Source organism: Protopterus annectens, chromosome 17.part0, assembly GCF_019279795.1.
Source record: "Protopterus annectens isolate FY-2018-M chromosome 17.part0, PAN1.0, whole genome shotgun sequence".
Classification (NCBI taxonomy): Eukaryota; Metazoa; Chordata; order Ceratodontiformes; family Protopteridae; genus Protopterus; species Protopterus annectens.
The window spans coordinates 737,662,405-737,677,871 of NC_056751.1; the positions used below are offsets into that span (position 1 = coordinate 737,662,405).

Consider the following 15,467-nt stretch of genomic DNA (forward strand, 5'->3'; position numbering starts at 1 on the left):
AACACAGATGAACTGTTATGGTGAGTACATAACTTTTTCCTATCCCCTGATGTAAGTTAGTTGTTGGCAAAGGATTTTGCATTTCACAACTGTAATACACTCTCCCCCTCAATGCCTGTACCTCATAAAAATGAATCTTTTGCTACTCCAAACCATGAAGAATGACATCCGCAGATTCATTAACCTCTTCCCCTCCCAAAGAGAGAACACCACTATATTTCACCAAAAGAAAGTTAACTGTCTTCCCATCCCCCAAAGAATCACAGTCCCGTGGGTCTAGGTATTTTCAACTCATAAATGTTGAATCCCTTCCATCTTCATAAGCAGACTGTCTGTAAAACAGCCTGTAAAACTTCAGATCCCTCTCTTCCTCCATCCACCCCCAACCTCTGTAACACAATACACTAAGCTAAAACTAACTAAACCTTCTTTTCCTGTCATGGCTCCCAGAGGGAATCCTTTCCCAAACATATTACTGACAGCCTCCTCTTCCCTAAATTTAGTAAATAACGTAAAACATAACTTTAAGTTAGTCAAATGGAAATGCTTCACCAAAGTAAAAATCACATAAACATTTCCATCTTCTTATTGTATTAAGGCAGTCTTGTTTGTTTACATACTCTGCATAACTGTTGATCTGATATTGTTAATCTTTGTTCGCTCCTTACATATGGGTATCTGTTCCGACCTCTGAACCGAGCTGGCCATTTACCAAGCTCGCATCAACTACAAACTCTCGAGCTAAACTCTTACCCATAATCCCCTTCTCACTGTTACCTCAGATTTCGTTTGCCGCATTGCCATTCGGTTGTGTCAAGCTGCTTCTCTTGAGCTAAGTATAGGTATTTATTATCAGACTAGTCATATATTTAACTTTCTACTGTTTCCTTTTTCTGTTATTTCAGATAAGAAAGGTAGTCCGGGATTTAAAAGGTTTTCTGATTGTGGACACAAATTACCTACATCAGATACACACTCTTTGTGCGTTTATTGCTTGCTGGTGTCCCACTTATCTGTTGACCCACCCTGTGCTATTTGTAAAAAGTTTTTTAACAGAACCTTGTTAGAAAGGAAAAATAAGTTGTTGCTGAAGGGACTTCTCAAATCTCCCTTTTCAGAGGCTATTTCTGGGTCGGAGGCTTCAACCCCTCCTAGAGCCCATAAGAAAATTTTGGACGATCCTACTAAGGCCAAGTCTTTGCCTTTGTCCCCGGCTGGGGACTCCCGCCAACCAAGACCTAAAAAGGCTAAAGTTTCTGCTCTGGAGCTCACTCAGTTACCCCCACTGCTTTCGGTACCGAGGCCTTCGGCACCATCAGTGATCTCGGCTCCGTCTTCTCCTGTAGCCTTTACTATATCGGCACCGTGGGGCTCCTCGGTTCAGACTATTACGACTACTGCATCGGCACTGACCGTTCAGTCGGCGCAGACCTTGACCACGTCGGCTCCAACATCTTACTCTGAACCTACGCCTCAGTTATTGGCTCCAGTTTTGTCGGTTCCAGCTTCGGTACCGGCAACCACTTTGGCACCGATTCTTGGGTTAGTGCAGACAGTGACCTCGCCACCAGTGATTACCTCGGTGCAGACACCCGTATTCCAGTCTCTCTTGGCACCATTGTTCTAGGTGTGGACTGTGAGGTGCGCACCGAGCTTGTCTCTTCTGTGGACAGACTTGTTTCTCCCTCAGTCTCCGTGAAGTACACTAGAAGCCTATCCGAGCATGATGTGTTGTGTCTTGTGGATCAAGTACTTCTGGCCAGAGGTATCCCACTTCCTGTGACCTAGCCTTTCTTGGGAGGTGATCACCCATCTCCAAAGACCCCTTCTTATTCTCCTCCTTCATTGCCTTTGAAGTCCATTGATATAACACAGTCTTCCCCCTCTGCGGTTCCCTTTATGGATCTCACTAAGGAACCGCAGTTGCCTTCGTGGCAGGAGAGTTTCGCTACAACCCAGGATGACAGTTGTGACACGCGTAATTTGTGCAAGGGCCTCAGGACATATTCCCACAGGAAACCCCTTTTCCGCTGTCTTCCCCAGCTTCTCCCTCTGAGGAAGTCCACCAGAAAAGTTTGTGTAAGAGGAAGCACATAGACTCCACAGAGGAGTGACACACTGAAGACACAGACTTTGATTAGGGGGAAGGATCCCCTCTGTCACCCTCTGAGGTATCCTTTGGTGATATCCTTGAAATCCTTAAACAGAGAGGTGACTGGCAGCCCTCTAATCTGACCTCTGAGGAGTCTGTGTTCCTGCAGGCCTTTTTTTTACCGTTGACTGGGAAACGCACATGACCACAAACATGCTGGCTCTGAGGTTCTTAGAATTTGTCAGTGCAGATGTTCTGGAACAGCTAGTCAGCACACCCACAAGATGCTCAGTTGTCCTGGACAGTAGTACTCAGTAACATGGGAGAGCATTGCACTACCCCCCCCCCCCCCCCACAGTGTGATATCCTCCCTGGTAAGATTGGACCACAAATTAGTGTCGTTCAATGTAATTATAAGACCAGATACCCCATCAAGCTCAAACATGCTTAAGAATTTTTCTAAGACAAATTACCTCCTACTAAGTGACCATACAAGAAGTTTCAAAGCCCTCTCGAACACAGATAACACAGACTCTTATGCAGAGGTGAATGCCATTGCCCTGTATGACCACTTAAGCAGTTGTATCGAATCAGCTGTACTTGACCAGATTAAAACCCGATTTTGCCAAAATAGCAAGCTACCCTGGTGGACCATAGTATAAACAGGCTGTACAACAAGAGAAAGAAACAAATGTCCAAGAACAAGAGGGAACTGTCTCAGCAGAGGAAGAAATCCCTCTGTAGCTTAAACAAACAAATGAGAGATCTTGTCAAGTCCTCCACAGCTAATTACAAAGCCAAAATAGCCTCCCTAGCTAAGGATAATCACAAGAGATTTTCTAACTACGTCCGAAATCTAAAAGGGAATACCCAGCTATTATATGCAGAACTGGTTGTGGATAGTACCAACGGTACTCAACTGTAAGTAATAGCCAACCTGCTAGCTGACACATTTGGAGAAAACTTCCCCTCCCGCAGTCCATCCAGTCATCCCCCAAAGTATACCTGCCACTATTCCTCAGCCTATTATCTCAAGAGAGCAGGTCATGTCAGTGCTCTGTAAGGCCAAAAACATAGCATCAGTGGGACCAGACAACATCCCAGTTTCCCTTTTAAACAACTTAAAACATGACTTGGCAGACCTACATGGATCCCTGGTTAACCACAGCCTGAAAACTGGCTAAGTTCCAGCAGAATCGAGGACAGCAACAGTAACCAACCCTGAAAATTATAAGCCCATAAGCTTGACTAGCCTCATCTGCAAGGCCATGAAAAGAATCATTATTGACCTTATTAAGAAGGACATAGATAATCTCCAAATTCTGGACCCAACCCAGTTTGGATTTGTTAAAGGTAGGTCATGCCTGTTAAACATGGTTGACTTCTTCGAGAAAGTCACCAAGGTCCTGGATGAGGGAAAGAGAGTGTATATCCCATATCTTGACCTAGCCAAGGCATCTGACACATATCCCTACTTGGGTATTATAGCGAAACTCTCCCAATTGGGAATTAACCCCTACATTACCAGATAGGTAGCCAACTGGCTCACCAACAGGACGCATGCTGTAAAAGTGGGTGATTTCACCTCTAAGAAAAGACAAGTCACCAGTGGCATATCACAGGGTTTTTTGCTGGACCCCTTACTGTTCGGAATTTATTTCTCAGAAGTCCAGGCGAACTTGGACGGCCTATGGCTAATCAAGTTCGCTGTGGATTGCAAACTAATAAATTGCAGTTCATGGCCTGCTTTTTCAGCAGTATTTTTCTATTTATGATTTCAAACTGGGAACAATCATTGGGTCCTCCAACAATGTTAATATACTGCAGACAATTTGGTGCCAAAGCCATGGATTAAAGCTTAATGCAATAAAAGTGCAGTATTATTCCCTTTGAGAAAGCTGACATCCCTGCTAATTACCATTATGGACAGCAACCCCCCTAAGTGTAGACCCTGTGGTACATGATCTAGGTACTTGAGTTGATAGCAGTCTGAACTTTGGACTACCATGTATCTAGAATAGTAAGGAAATCTTTATATGTGGCACATCTTATAAGTAAAGGCATCACATCTAGATCTAAGTATGTCATAATTCCATTATACTCAGCCCTCATCAGACCAGTAATTGAGTACAGTGCTCCCTTTTGCATGTACCTCACCAGACACCTGCAACAGTTGGAGAGACAACAGAGGTTTCTAAGGATTTACAGGGTATACAAAACAAGTTTTGCACGGAAAGACTGAAAGCCCTGTCACTGTATTCTGTCTCCTACAGGTTGCTAAGGGGTGACCTGTGTTACAGGGCAATCTCTGACATTGCCCTAATGTGGAAATGCTACACATTTGTAAATCAAACTGCAGGAAGACCACTCGCTCCAGGGATTTTAATGTAGCCTTTGACATGAACAAGTCATGGTGGAAAGATGGATACATCTGCCAGAGACTGCCACTTCTCTGGAAGAAGCTTCCAGTTCCCGTGAAGTAGAGCCCCTCCCTGATCCTTTTCAAACGCAGCCTAGATCAGTGGATGGGTGACCAGCATATTCACTCCTGGGGTGGTGCCCATGTCCCTCCTGGACAGAGGAAGTCTGTATTAACCATATTCTCTTATCTCTGTGAACTTCACTTACCTAACCACTGACATTTGGGGTAACTTTTAATAGTCTTTTAAGGACTCTATGGCCATTAGCGTAGTAACCTCCTATGCACCTGTGATCCTATAATTAAGGCTGGTGTTATATTGCTCTGTATTGTGTACATTATTAATCATTTTGTGTACAGATTTGTTTTAACAGTCTTTGTTAAATAAATCATAAAGAAATAAAAATGAGCCATGTGTGGGTACTATTGAAGTGAGAAATCTTGATGCTGTTAGTGTCTAAAAATTAATGAGAGGCACTGAAATGAATGAAAGTCAGACCATTGGGCAGAAATATTAAGATTTAAGCAAACTGCTGAATTTAAACTAGACTGGGGTGCATAGTGTACTGTTTAATGTAAAGCTACCATTTAAAACATTAGGTTTGTTAGTTGCTGAGCAAGCAGCTGTTTCCAGGGGACAGAGTATATTAATAATGTGTAGCCCTTAGGTCTAAAACTATCAATTTGAGTTGAAGAATAAAAAGTAAATTTTGTTCAAACTGTATAACTTGAAGCATATTTAGATATTTATGGGATGTCTGGCTTGCTTAAAGTTATATGGTACATTCAGTGTGTAAAAGCAAATGTGTATGTATGCAGAGCAAAACAAAGATGCCATAGGTTCTTTATAGAGTCTATGTACAGAGCATCACAAAGATGCTTAAGATTCTGTGCTGTGAAATCCTTTAAAGATTCTGCCGATATATTTATAATCTTAGAAAGTTTTTCAGGGTATTATCACATGCAAGTTAACTTATGTGCCATAGCAGTGGTTCATGCTCTCAGGCAAGTATCAATACCTGTCAGAAGTAAAATACAACACAAACTAAAAGTGAAGGGAAAGCTTGTGTGTTATTGAGAAGCAGACAAAAACAGTATAATGCATGAGTAAGTATTGTTAGTGTTGTAAAGAAAAACAGTTGTGTTTTATTGATTTGCAAAATTTGAATAAAATGTTTAGAAGAGAACATTACCTGTTGATTACAGTTTTACAATTGTCTTAGTAATGCCATACACTAAACTTGTATCAGTGCTGGTTGAAAACCATCCTATACAGTAGATAAAACTAGGTGAAGAAATCTCTAAATTCTGTACATTTAATAGGCCACTAGGCGTGTACATTTGGAGATGGTCTTAAAATGCCAGATATTTTTCTCATTACCAGATATAAACCAGGGTTGCTAGCAGATAAAGCTAGATTAACAGAATTCCAAATTGTATACATTTAATATGCCATTAGGAAAGTACTGATTCAGACCTCCATTTGACAAGCATCAGAAGTATTTCAAAGAGCTGCTTTGTAAGTGATCAAGGGTTTGGAAGCTGTTAACTGGCTATCTGTGTGGGGTAAAACAAAAGATGAGCATGGTTGGAGACTGTTTACAGCTGTTAGATAAATTAAAACAGCATGAATATAGGATAAAAAAAGTACCAGTTATGAAACACATGGATCCTGTTGTACAGTGTAAAGGAATACATCCTTTTGCAGATGAAGTTTTAGCAAATGTGCAGATGCCAAAATCATAAGACAAACGGGCATTACTGAAGTTTTTATGAATGGTGCAGTATCTTTTACAAAGTTTGTACTTGATATCTGATACAACTGCAACTTAGAAATCTGTTAGTGCAGGTTATAACCTAGGAATGAAGCTATGAACAGAAAAAAAAGACTTCAAATGTTGAAGAAATTAGTTACATATAATGCAACATTAAAGTAATATGATGTAAAAAAAGCCGGCTGTGTCATGTGTAGAAGCCATAGAAAGGAATGTGCTCTTATGAGATCATAGAATAATTCCATATGGGCCCAGAGTATTTTCAGATGTATAAAAGTAAGACATAGAAGTATTAGCAGTAGTGTACTGATGTGAATAACTCCATGAGTTTGTTTATGGTAGAGACATTCAGGGGGATGGACTACAAACCCTTGCAGAGCATATTGAGAAAGTCTTTGTACAAGTCATCTCTGTGACTGCAGAGGGTATTAATTAGGCTCAACGACCTTCTTCAGCCAAAACTCAAGCAAAACAGTAAATGCATAAAGTTCTCAGGTTATTGGCAATATGTACCTTAAATTATCCTTAATTTGCAGGCACACCATAGAGTCATTTTAATTGAAAGCATGAGAGCTTTTAAACTAGATGGCAACAAACCAAAAACTCAAATTAGTGAGTTGCTTCATTTATAAAACAAACACAAAGCTGGACTTCATGCAGTCTTTTAGCTAAATAAACAGGCTTTTTATGTTTCTGTTGTATTGTTTGTAGTATTTATCAATCAACCTGTTAGTTCATTGAGGAGGCAGCCAAATGGTTTTACAGTACGCTTTTTGTGGTTACAGGCAGCTACAAAACTGAATTCACTCTTAGCAAGAATGGAAACATCTTTGTTTTTGTGTTGTGGCAAGTTTAAGTAGAATGTGATGCAGTTTCACATTTTCTGAACTGCGTTCAGTTCATAAATAAGCAGCAAATACACAAAAATTCTTTCTAGTTACATACTCTAGAGCCTCATACATGTTCAGAACATTCCAGCAGCTTCCACAAGCACATCATAGAGTCCAAGTGAGTATGCACAATTTTACTTTTCCTCAAAAAGCAGCAGAGCAAAATAATTGGCTTCTGTAATCTAAACAACTTCCTTTTAATGGAAACACAATTTTGCCATATAAAAGGCAGTATGAAAATCAGACAGACTTTCACAGTTACATTGTTTTCTATTCAAGTTATACACACTCCCCTTAACTTTTATCCTGAATTTCAAATATTTCATATAGCTTCTGTCATGCATTTGGATGCAGCTTCACCAATGATCTAAAATCTCTACTTAATTGCTGAGCTTCTTGTAGGGCGCAGACTCATTTTACAGCACTAGAAAGCTGAGCAATTTGTGCTGTACAGAATGTTATTTTGTTAAAACATTGAGTGATATGTATAAAGAGTTGTTTTAATTTGACACTGAACACACCTATGGTGTTTGTGCAGTAAGTGGCATTTAATGTGTAGACAGCACTGATGAATTATTCAGTGGCAGCTAGTAAGAGTATGCAGGTGTTAATCTGCACAATGTTGAGTTTTCAGTTGTGTGCACACCTTAGTTTATTGTCTAATTTTTAATTTTTTTTAACTTTGGTGGAGATTCAAGCACAGCATCCATTTCATCTTTCTTTTTCTTTGTTGGACGGCTTGACAGTAAGTTCTTAAATGAGTCTAGAACAGTACTGCCTACAGTTCTTTTCAAAATAAAATAGACATATGTAGTACATGCTAAACCCGAGTTTAACGATTTCACAGTTTGGCCTTTTGATGTGTCAAAGAATAGTCTGCTTAATATATGTAGTGTGCGTGCGACAGAACTTCTTGACAGTGTAATTTTTTATTTACGTAGCTTTTATCGTAAGAGCTTACTGTCTTTTGCTTTTTTGTACTTCATTATTTATAAAGATCCTATGTGCTTCTTATTCTGAGATGCACAGCAGCTGAATAACAGTAGCACTCTAGAGAGAGCAGTTTGGAACATCTTGACATTTTAAGTGGTGTCTCTGCATACCATTTCCTAACATCTGCAATCTGAAGTAGTTACTTCATTTGTTCTGCAACCTGTGGGTATCGGATCCAACCTCAGATCTGAGCCGGCAGCTTCACTAGCTAAAAGATCCGAGCTCCTAGCTCCTCCCCCTACCCATAATCCCCTGCTGCCTATTGTATTACCTCAGATCGATTTTGCCACGGCTGAAGCAGCTACTTGTGAAGAGCTCCTTAGGCTTGGTGAGATCGTTACCTTTTTCTCTCTGAGAAAATATCTTTAAATTTAATTTTCTTTTAGTTAGCGTGTGTTGTGGTAGTAATTCACCTAGTAGAATTAGAGTATTAGAACCCTTTTCTGTAGTAGTTTTTAGTCATTAGCATTGCGTGTTGTTCCCCTCCTCCCTTAGTGTTTGGGTGTGTGTATTGTAAAAAAATAGCTGAAGGGCCCAAGGCCGGTTTTTTCTAAGTGCTCTGAGTGTGGCCATAAGCTTTCCCCAGCTGATGGCCACACTCAGTGCATTTTCTGCCTGGGAGTGGCCCACTTATCAACGGCTTATCCAGTTTGTGCAGCCTTTAATCCCCAGGCAATTAGGGACAGGAAGAACAAGCTGATCCTGGCGGGCTTACTTCCCCAGGACTCTGTTTCTTCTTCCTCCCCCTCGAAGGCTCAGGCTGCTTCCGTAACCCGCTCTGCCTGGGACTCAAACTCCCTCTGCTGTGCAGGGTTCGGGGGATGCTAGTGCTTCTGCCTCCAAAGAAAAGAGACATAAGGAGAAAGACAAGCACAGGTCTCATAAAAGGCGGGCTCAGCCCCCCCCCCCCATCGAAAGTTGTTAGCTCTCCCTCGAGGGTCTCCGGATCCTCCCCCTCTCGGCTCCATTCGCCTCGGTTCTCGCCAGAGTACCAGTCTCCTTCGAGGTCGTCGAGGCGGCCCTCCCAGCTCGCCTCGACGACTTCCTCTAGATCGACCAGGAGCCTTAGCAACGCGGACATGGATCTGATGATGCGTCGATTCCTGCAGTCCCAAATGCATATGGGGGTGCTCTTGCCCCCCCCCCCTCGGGGGAGAGCACAGTCCCTCTCTTTGCTCCGATCACTCCTTCTCCGACCCGCTTTAGGGTTTTGGAGTCATCGGATCTGGGCCTTTTCGGAGCTGGGGTTTCGTCGGTGCTGATAGCTCCGGTATCTTCGCCGACCGTACCCTCGAGCGTGTCAGACCCTAGCTCTCGGGGCCGAGGGCTGAGCATCAGATCCGTGGGGATTGGTGTGTCTCTGGCACAGTGTCGGTCGGAGCATACTTCTCTCTCGGATCCGACTGCTTCGGCTCCGATGCCGATCCCTGCTTCGGAGCCGAGGAGACTACTTTCAGAGCCTGGGGAAAGTAGTTCTCCTTCGGCTTTTGAGGTAGTGGAGAGGGTGCTGTCGAGGTCTTCCAGATCCCCGGTCTGGGCCTCGGATCCTCCCGCTCTCCCTATGCATGTGGGTCTATCCTCCATCATCCATCCTATGGGACAGCCTGCTCAAACCCTCCAGTTAGTTCCCTTAGACGAACAGGACCCCGTGGGCGAGCCCTCCTCCGACAGACCCACCGAGGACGTGCCTCGCAAACGGCAGTGTAAAAGGAGGCACCTGGACTCCCCTGAGTCCCTCACCACGGACACGGATTTGGATGAAGGGAAGGTTCCCCAAGGTCACCCCCCGAGGATGTCTCTTTTGGAGACATCATGGAAATGTTGCATATTAGAGGGGGGTGGTCTGCCCAAAACCCTTCCTCAGATGAATCGGTGTTCCTGGAGGCGTTTGAGGCAGGCCCATCTACCTCCTGGGTGTCCCCCCCGGCTGACCCCCTGGTGGACTTCATCACCATCAGGGCGTGGAAAGAGCCTGACACCGTGGAGCCAATCCCTTGACGTCCCGACAAAGTTCTTAGCCCCCCCCACAGATGGGCAGTCCTGGGCTAAGGGGTCCCCTGTTGATGCCATGTTGGTGGCGGCCGCCACGAAGAAGAAACTCGCACAGGAGAGTTCCTCGGTCCATCCTCCGGATAAGGAATCTCAGGCGATGGACCGTATTGGGAAGTGGATGTTTGCTTCAGCAACCTTCTCCATAAGGGCGCTGAACTATACGGCACACATTATCAGGCTATAGCGAGACTTAATTAAGGAATATGCTGCAGCCCCCCCCAGAGTCCATGACGGTTGCTGATAAAAGCACATTTGCAACTCGTATGGCCACTCTGAAGTCCATCTCTAACACGTCCATGCGGGTACTCTCTCATGCTACGGAGGGAGCCGCTAGGGCTAACGGAGCCGCGGTAGTCTTGCGGCGTCACGCCTGGCTCCGCCTTTGCGATTTCACGGAACCCTTCAAGGCGTCCTTCGTGAATGCTCCCTTTGACGGATCTTCGCTTTTTGGCAAGACCATACGCGAAATGCTGGTCCAAAGCAAGAAGGATGGGAAGACGCTGTCTGCCGTTGGGGTCCGCTTCTCGAATCCCCAACGATCCTTTTCAAGGAATCAGAGGGGACAAAAGAAGTTGTGGTTCCGCAAGTCTCAGCAGTCCCATCCGGCTTCGGACCCCTCGTCCTCTAGAGGCAGAGGAGGACAAAGTGGACGCCGGCCCAGAGGTAGAGGGGGGCCGCATAACTTTGGGTCTAGGGAACCTTTCTCGGACAGGCCCGCGCAACAGCCCTGAGGGCTTACCCGGCTGTCCCTCTCTGGAGGCAGTCGGGGGGCGTTTATCGGAGCATCTGTCAAATTGGGAGTCCATCACGACAGATCGATGGGTGCTCCGAATTATATCCAGAGGTTACACCATTCCCTTCATGAACCTACCCCCCAAAGTCAAGCGCCTCCCCGATGTGCCACCCGATCAGAGGGAGGCAGCAGCTTCAAAGGTGTCAAAGCTGCTAGAAAAAAGAGCCATGCAGCCCGTCCCCCCAGACCAGTCCGGATTGGGCTACTACTCCAGGTTCTTTTTGGTGCCAAAGAAGACGGGGGACTTAAGACCAATTCTAGATCTCTCCTCCCTGAACCTGTTCGTCCCCAAGGAGAAGTTCCGGATGGTCACTCTTCAGTCTGTTCTCCCCCTTCTTCGGGGGAATGACTGGCTGTGCTCTATAGACATCAAGGATGCATACTACCACATTCTGATGGACAGGCGATCCAGGAGGTTCTTCCGCTTCCGGCTGGGAGAAAGTCATTATCAATTCAGGGTTCTCCCGTTTGGCCTCACCTCAGCCCCCAGGGTGTTCACCAAGGTCATGGCAGTGGTTGCAGCCCACCTGAGACTCCAGGGCATTCAGGTGTTCCCGTACCTGGACGACTGGCTCCTTGCCGCCCCCAACAGACATCAACTCTGTGTTGCAAGGGATTATGCTCTGACTCTCACCCAGAGTTTGGGCATATCAGTAAACCTTCAAAAGTCCTTCCTTCAACCAGTGCAGGTTTTGGAGTTTATAGGGGCCAAATTGGACACGTGCATCTCTCGGGCCTTCCTAACCCTGGACAGGCTGAACAGCTTATCGCATCAGATCTTAGCCCTTCTTCGAAGCCCAGCTCTTGCGGCGGAGTTAGTCCTGAGGGCACTGGGGTCTATGGCAGCGGCCATCGGTCTCTTTCTTCATGCTCGCCTACGAATGAGGATCTTACAGTGGACTCTTCAAATTTGGTCACTAGTGTTTCACCCGCTGAACACTCCTATTCCACTGAGCAGAATTTGCAGGGACTCCCTCCTTTGGTGGCTTCACTCGCGAGAGCTGCGAGAAGGGATACCCCCCCCCTACCCCAAGCCACGTTGACCACGGATGCTTCTCGTCTCGCGTGGGGGGACATTGTTTGGGCAGAACCGTCCAAGGCACGTGGACCCCCATAGAGGCCGCTTTGCATATCAATGTCCTGGAGATGAGGGCGGTGCTTTTGGCATTGCAAGCTCTCCACAACCTTCTCCCTCTAGGGACCATTGCGATCCAGACAGGCAACATGGCGGTAGTCTGGTACATAAACAAACGGGGGAACCATGTCTTATCCCCTCTGCCGAGATGAGAGTGTGGGAATGGACGATATCTACCAACCGCTTTCTGGTAGCAACGCACATTCCGGGTCGGTCTAACATATTGGCAGACAAACTAAGTCAGGTGATTTTCACCCCGTACGAGTGGTCTCTCAATCCTTCAGCTGCGAAGCAGATCTTCCGCGCATGGGGTTGGCCTTGCTGCGATCTTTTCGCCTCTCCCTCAAACACAAAGTGCAGCGAGTACTTCGCAATACTTCCCCCGTCAGGGGAGACCCTGAGAGACGCTCTGGTGCATGCTTGGCCACCCAGTCTTCTTTATGCTTATCCCCCTTTCCCGCTTATGACTAAGTTCATTCAGAAAGCACGTCAGTTGGGGAGCAAAGTTATCCTCATAGCCCCATTCTGGCCTCGTCAGATCTGGTTCCCTTATCTGTGGTCTCACAGTATAGTTCCTCCATGGATCCTGGATCCCATTCCAGATTTGATTTCGAATCCTGTGGGATGCCAAACCCCGAACCTGCTAAACCTCAAGCTGATTGCTTGGTTGATCCAGTTCCTGTGATGGCTAGGACTCCCGGTATCTCATCACCAGTGAAGGCCATTCTGGTGGCGGCCCATAAGCTTGCTACCAGAAAAATTTACAATAGTAAATGGAAACGTTTTTCCATCTGGGCCGAGGGCAAGGGCCTGGATCCTTTTACAGTCACTATTCCAACGATTCTTGATTTTTTGTCACTAATCTTTCAAAAAGGAGCGAGTGCTTCCACTGTTACGGTACAACTAGCAGCCATTTCCCATTTTCACGTGGGAGATGGACTGGGATCTGTAGCATCTTCAAAGATATGCAAAACCTTCTTGAGGGGCATTTTTCTTTTGAAACCACCAGTAAAGTCGGTGCTTCCTCCATGGGACCTAACATTAATCCTACAAGCTGTGACAAGTCCACCTTTTGAGCCTGCCACCTCGGTTCCATTAAAATTCTTGTCTTGGAAACAGCCTTTTTAGTCGCAATTATGTCAGCCAAGAGGGTTTCAGAACTCCAAGCTCTGTGCATGAAACTCCCCTACCTCATTTTTCACAAGGATAGAGTGTCTCTCAGGACTAACCCGTCTTTCCTACCAAAGGTGGCTTAAGAGTCAAATATTAACCAATCAATCAATTTACCAGTATTCTTCCCAAATTTTCAGAACAAAGGGGAGTACACATTGCACAAACTGGATGTACACAGGCAACTACGTTTCTACCTGCACAGGACTAAAGATTTTTGCAAGTCTGATCAGTTGTTTGTGTCTTTCGCCAAATCAGCTATGCAGCTATGGGAAAGGCAATTTCTAAAGTAACCCTAGCTAATTGGAATTCTCAGTGCATAATCCACGGGTATACGTCCTCAGGTAAACCAGTCCCTATGGGAATCCACGCTCATTCAACCCGATCCATTGCTACATCAGCAGCCTTCTTGTCCAGGGTTCCTCTGGACGACATATGTTCAGCAGCTACTTGGTCCTCATCTCATACGTTCATTTCCCATTATAAATTGGATATGATTTCAAGGAGTAGGGCTTCCTTTAGCTCCGCGGTGCTTCGGAATATCCTTCCGTAAGGCCACCCAGGGTTATTTTTATAGGTAGCTGGGGACTCTGTCCCACAGATTGCAGAACAAATGATGTAACTACTTCAGATAAAGAAGTTATATACTCACCATAACGTTCCATCTGAGTAGGTACTTCATTTGTCTGCAACCGACCCCCCTCCATGCCCCCTAACCATATCATGATACCTGGTCACCTGAAAAATGTTATTTTTAATGAGGTTAGGCAATACTTGATCCTCTGTCAAAGGTGTGATTTTTTTTGGACTGAACAAACTCGATCTGAGGTAATACAGTAGGCAACAGGGGATTATGGGTAGGGGAGGAGCTAGGAGCCCGGATCTTTTAGCTAGTGAAGCTGCTGGCTCAGATCCGAGGTTGGATCCGATACCCACAGGTTGCAGACAAATTAAGTACCTACTCAGATGGAACATTATGGTGAGTACATAACTTCTTTTTCTGTTTGGGTTTGCTGAGAATACCTTTGCTTGGACAAGAAAAATGAAAGACACTCAGATGGGTGTCACCATGTCCATTCACAGCAAGAGGTTCTTTGTTGTGATTCTCAGCTGGGGTGCCTTCTCTGTAGAATGTTCATTTCCTCCCTGTGTTTATGTGGGTTTTCTCCAGGTGCTCCAGTTTCCTCCCACATTCCAAAGACATGCAGTTGGTGAATTGGACACTAAATTTAACATGGGTGTGAGTGCATGTGTGTATGTGTGATATGGAAGAACAATTGAAGCAGGTCTAGTCAACTGATGGTGTTAACATCGACTCTAGATGATTCTCACTATTGCAGTGACACCATGACCCCATGAGCAAAAATAGGAAAACAAGAGTTGTGGAGGGGATGGATGGCTGGCTCTACTGACACTTGTATATTAGTGTAGCTTTTTCTTTTTGATACCCCACAACCAACCATGAGTTGCCCACAAATCCTCCCTCTTGTCCACTGCATATACCAGACCTGCCTTCCTGGGCTGTAGTCAACCCATGTCCAGGGCTTGTAAGGCCATCAAGAACCATTGCTGTCATGGAGTGTTTTTTTTTCTTACTATTTATGTGTCCGTCTGATTGCTCAGCAACACCCCCAAGAATGAGTTGTACAGTAGACATCAACAGTGAACGTCCCATCACTTACATAAGGGGCTGACTTCAGCAGTATGTCCCACTCACATCTCAATTGCTTCCTCATTCTGCAATAGGGAAGTCGAACTGTGTTAGTGTGTCCTGAGTTGCTCGCACCTCCCTTCTTCCCCAAGATAGGCACACCCTACATCCATGCCTGTACTGCTATTCAAGCTTGGTTTGCTGGACCGCAGTTAGGGTTTTATCTTTCTGTGTCTTTTGTGCTGGCTTAGTGTGGCTTTTGAAATGTAGCAAATTATAGTAATCTTAACCTACTACTGATGCAGAAAATGTATACAGTTGCATATGATGCCATTTCATTAAATCTGAGGTCTTTTCATTTTTTCCTTCCCAAAGAATTGTTTTGATAGAAAAATTAAAAAAAAATTGTTCTTGAATGCAGGTTTTTAAATACCAAAGAGAGTGTAAAACACAGCCAATAGGATATCATTAGATGTTGTGAGATTTAGCTGCACATT

The 15,467-nt window shown here is 44.9% G+C and overlaps 1 protein-coding gene across 7 annotated transcripts in view; it reads left to right on the forward strand.

The window, feature by feature from the left end:
• Nucleotides 1–15,467, forward strand: part of ARHGEF11 (Rho guanine nucleotide exchange factor 11) — a 4,318,379-nt gene that overhangs the window by 1,520,998 nt on the left and 2,781,914 nt on the right. The gene's annotated exons all lie outside the window — the stretch shown is intronic.